Consider the following 5,341-nt stretch of genomic DNA (forward strand, 5'->3'; position numbering starts at 1 on the left):
TAGAACACACAAGTTTCTAAATCGTCTTCTTCAGAACAACAACAGAGTTTCTAATCGTCTTCTCAACAAACAGAGTTCTAATCGTCTTCTCAGAACACAAACAGAGGTTCTAATCATCTTCTCAGAACACAAGCAAGAAGTTCTAATGTCTTCTCAAGGAAACACAACAGAGTTCTACATCCATCGTTCTCAGAACATCAACAGAAGTTCTAAATCGTCTTCTTTCAGAACAACAACAGAGTTCTAATCGGTCTTCTCAGAACACAACAGAGTTCTATATCATCTTCTCAGAACACACACAGAGTTCTATCACTTCTCAGAACAGCAACACGAGTTCTAATCATCTTCTCAGAATACACACAACGAGTTTCTAATCGTCTTCTGCAGAACACAACAGAGTTCTAATCATCTTCTAAGAACACACAGAGTTTCTAATCGTCTTCTCAGAACCACAACAGAGTTCTAATCTCTTCCTCAGAGCACAACAGAGTTCTAAATCGTCTTAGAAAACACAACAGAGTTTCTAATCGTCTTCTCAGAACACAAAGAGGTTCTAAGCGTCTTAGACACAACAAGAGTTCTAATCGTCTTTTCAGAACACAACAAGAGTTCTAATCGTCTTTCAGAACACAACAGAGTTCTAATCGTCTTTCAGAACACAAAGAGTTCTAATGCGTCTCTAGAAACACAACAGAGTTCTAAATCGTCTCCCAGAACACAACAAGAGTTCTAATCGTCTTCTCAGAAACAACAGAGTTTCTTAATCGTCTTCTCAGAACACAACAGAGTCTAATCGTCTCTCAAGAACACAACAGAGTTCTAATCGTCTTCTCCAGAACACAACAGAGTTCTAAAATCGTCTTTCTCAGAACACAACAGAGTTCTAATCGTCTTTTCAGAAACACATTAACAGAGTTCTAACGTCTTAGAACACAAACAGAGTTCCTAATTCTTCTGAAAAAACAGAGTTCTAATCGTCTTCTCAGAACACACAGAGTTCTAATCGTCTTCTCAGAAACAACAGAGTTCTATGCTTCTCAGAAACAACAGAGTTTAATCGTCTTAGAACAACAACAGAGTTTAATCGTCTTTTCAAGAAACACAACAGAGTTCCTAATCGCTGCCTTCTCAGAACACAACAGGTTCCCTAATCATCTGTAAACAACAACAGAGTTCTAAAATCACTTCTTCACCCAATGCAACATCCAAACCACACACAGCAAACCACACAACACACACACACCACAGCAACACAACACACTCAACACACCACCACACCAACACACAGTCTGGGTGGTGGTAGGCAGTACTGAACTGTCCAAGCCGTAGCATGATCTGAGTTGTCGCTGACGGCGTCTGTCAGAGGAGGATGATGCGGTCCGGCCACCGGCGCGTCCGAGAACGTGGGCTTCGCTGCTGACACCTGGTACGGTCCTAGGAGGTGGCGGCTGGTGGGGACTGTCCCGGTTCGGGTTCCATATGCTAGAACACGAATTTACTAGGTGGAGCCTGCAGACCAGAGGAAGCAAAGAAGGAAATGAAACAACAGGGGAGTACCCTAACCCTAACCCCAACCCTAACACCTAACCCCAACCCCAACCCTAACCCAACCCTAACCTTAACCCTACCCTACACCTACCCTAACCCTAACCCAAACCCTAACCTACCCACCTTAACCTGTAACCCTAAACCTAACCTAACCCGTAACCCCTAACCTAACCCTACACCCTAACCCTAACCCCAACCCTACCCCCCAACCCCACCTAACCTAACCTACCACCTTAACCTTCAACCTCTAACCCTAACCCACTTAACCTAAGCTCTACGCTAACCCTAACTAACCTTAACCCTAACCTAAGCCCTAACCAACGCCTGAACCAACCCTAACCCATGGACACCAACCCTTTAACCCCTTTAACCCAACCCAACCCTTAAACCTTAACCCCTAACTCTAACCCTAACCTAACCACTTAACCCTAAGCCCTGCACGACAGGGAGCGACATGGAAAGGAATGAAACAACGATGGGAGTACCGGCTAACAACCTTAAACCCCTAACCCCTAACCCTAACCCTAACCTTAACCCTTAACCCTAATCTAACTCAACCTAACCCACTAACTACACCCTTACACCTACCTGCAGACAGTAGGGCACCATGGAAGGAATGAAACAACTGGGGAGTACCCTAACCCTAACCCTAACCCCCCTAGACCCTAACCCCTAACCCTTAACCTAACCCTAACTTACACTACCTAACCTTACACCGCAGACAGGAAACATGGTAAGGAATGAACACAACCTGGGGAGTACCCTAACCTAACCCTTAACCTCCCTACCTACCCTAACCCTACCACCCTGCACAGGAGGACAACAGGGTCGCTAACCCTAACCTGACACCCTAACCATAACCCACCTAACCTAACCCTAACCCAACCCTTAACCCTAACCTAACCCCTCAACCACTAACCAACTTTAACCACCTTAACCACCTAACCCCCAATCCCATAACCCAACCTAACCCAATCCCTAACAACCTAACCCTAACAACCCACCCTAATCCTAACACCAGACAGGAGGCAAACAGCCGCCACACATCTATGAAGATGCCTGTACACTCTTAGAAATAAGGGTTCAGTATTGTTCCCAAAACATGCAAAATACACACCATGTTACTTACAGGTAACATAATGGATGTCACACCACATGTACCTTCACAGGTACACCATAATTGATGTCACACACCATGACGTCAGCACATATTTCACACACTGTACCTACAGGTAATAAATGATGTTCACACACCATGTACCTTCACAGGTACACATAATGATGTCAAACACCAATGTAACCTTCATACAGGTAACATAATGATGTCACAAACCATGTACCTTCACACACATAATGATGTCACACACCATGTACCTTCACCAGGTAGCACATAATGATCGTCACATGCACATGTGACCCTTCACAGGTACACATAATGAAGTCACACCCATGTACCTTCACAGGTACTTAATGTGCACACTGTACTTAGGTTGTGGGTTTTATAAGGGTTTCTTTGACATGCTTAACCTAACTAAAGCTAAGTAGGCGCTTCTTAAAACTGGCATTTGCCATTTATTAACTTTTGAATTAAACAATTTTTTAATCAAGTTCAAGTGTCCTATTGTCTATCTCAGCTTGACTTACGCAACCCTAACAGTAACTAATGATGTCACAATCACCATGTACTTCACAGGTTACACATAATGAATGTCAACACATCGTACCCTTCACAGGTAACATAATGATGTCACACACCATGTACCTTACCAGGTACAGCATATTGATGGTCACACACCATGTACCCAGGTAACAGAGTGTACACCTGTCCTCAGTAACATGATGTCACACACCATGTGTACCCAGTAACTTATCACACCCATGTTTCCAGTAACATATGATGTCACACACCATGTACCTTCACAGGTACACATAATGATGTCACACACCATGTACCTTCACAGGTACACATAATGATGTCACATGGTACTGGTCACTACCTCTTCTGGTACATGTGCAGATAAATAACAACATTTTCCAGGTTTCCCAGAAATCCCGGTTTGGAATATATTCCTGGAAACGGGAGGAAATAAGCAGGAAATACTGCTTATCTGGGGGGAATGTTACAGACACGTTGTAAGCCTGCTTGATGTGTCGCATAAACCATGTGTTTCAGGACACTGTGTTAGGGTAAAACTAGGCCTCAAAATAAGACTTCATAAGATATGTAATGTCATAAAGAGTTTAATTTMATATAATCAACGCCRAGGAAGTCACTTGGTGAAGGCCACYGGACTGAAAATGAACAAATTCAACCATCARGTTTCTGTCAATAACAAATACAGTCATTGGTGGAAAAGGCACAACGGGAAAGTATATAAACTAATTATGTTGAAGACTTAGTAGGGGGGGGGCGAGTCTTTCAGATAGTTATTTTTGGCCACCTGTGATCGTTGTACCAGTTGAAGTGGTCTATGGTAGAGGTACATGTTTTGCCACTGTGGTGGTACTATACGAAGGTAAAAAGCTTTTGTACCTGAAAGAGACTATCTGAGGTATGAACTGGGGTACAATTATGTACCTCACAGGAGGCTGGTGGCACCTTAAATGGGGGAGGACGGGCTCGTGGAATCAGTAGAATGGTATCTAATGCAATACATTAAACATCAAACACATCCGTGTGGTTGATGCCGTTCCCTTTGCTCCGTTCCGGGCATTACTGTGAGCCGTCCTCCCCTCAGCAGCCTCCTGTGACGTAGCTATAACTAKACGTAGAATAGAGGACCTTACAGGCTACCACTCCAGTGACAAGCAGTTGTCCTCCTTTAGGAACAAACCTAAACGTTTAATTCTGAGAGTGCATGTCTGAGTTGTGTGTGTGTCTCACCAGGATCCAGACTGCGTACTTCCACAGACAGTTTGAGAGGAGAGATGTTGTCGGCGGCAACGACCCACTCGGCGCTGCGGCCCTGGCGACGATACTCCACACGGAACGCTGTGATTGGAGAGCCCCCATTAGCCCGCGGGATCCATGTAACGTAAACAGAACTCTCCGTCGCCATGGAGATGGTGGGCCTATCAGGGGCCTCGGGAACTGGAACCAGGAAGAGAAAATATATCAGCCAACCAATCAGAGCCTGAGAAAAACTATACCTCCAATCATTCAAACTCCAACTGAAATTACTGTTTCTCTTTTGAGAAGAAAAGACACACAACTTTCTATGAGAAGTGGAAAATGAAAACATTACATCCATCTACTGAAAAGACGGAACATAAACACAGAAAGAGAAAACACAGAATACAGGAGGAGGAAGGGAGGACATGCTATAGAGGAATGTGGTACTTACTGCCTGGGCTCTGAGACAGAGCGAGAGAGAGAGAGAGAGAGAGAGAGAGAGAGAGAGAGAGAGAGAGAGAGATGTTCTGGTTCCATCTCCTGTCTTGTTTCCTCTCTGTCTTCTCGGTCTGTGTCCTCTCTGTCTGTTGTTCTCGTCTGTTTCCTCCGGTCTGTTGTCTCTCTGTCTTGTTCCTCTAACTGTCTGTTGTCTCTCTGGTTGTTTGCCTCTCTGGTCTGTTTCCCTCTCTGCCTCTGTTGTCTTTCCTCTGTTTCCTCTCTGTCTTGTTTCCTCTCGTCGTTGTCTCTTGTCTGTTTCCTCGCTGGTCTGTTCCTCTTTTTTTCTGTTTTTTTTTCTTGTGTCCCTTTCTTTTCTGGGTTTCTGTTCCTCTCTGTCTGTTTCCTCTCTGATCTGTTTCCTCTCTGTCCTGTTGTCTCTCTGTCTGTGTTCTCTCGGTCTGT

General features: G+C 44.4%; 1 long non-coding RNA gene across 1 annotated transcript; it reads right to left on the minus strand.

Moving 5' to 3' along the window:
- Nucleotides 1-1,481: 1,481 nt before the first annotated feature.
- On the minus strand, nt 1,482-4,942 carry LOC139025059 (uncharacterized). Its single transcript, XR_011476496.1, has 3 exons — nt 4,818-4,942; nt 4,433-4,734; nt 1,482-1,509 (listed from the first exon to the last, which is right to left on the minus strand). It is a non-coding gene; the product is annotated as an uncharacterized lncRNA (long non-coding RNA).
- Between the last annotated feature and the right edge of the window lie 399 nt (nt 4,943-5,341).

This window comes from Salvelinus sp. IW2-2015, unplaced genomic scaffold (genome assembly GCF_002910315.2).
Source record: "Salvelinus sp. IW2-2015 unplaced genomic scaffold, ASM291031v2 Un_scaffold2193, whole genome shotgun sequence".
NCBI classification, from domain to species: domain Eukaryota; kingdom Metazoa; phylum Chordata; class Actinopteri; order Salmoniformes; family Salmonidae; genus Salvelinus; species Salvelinus sp. IW2-2015.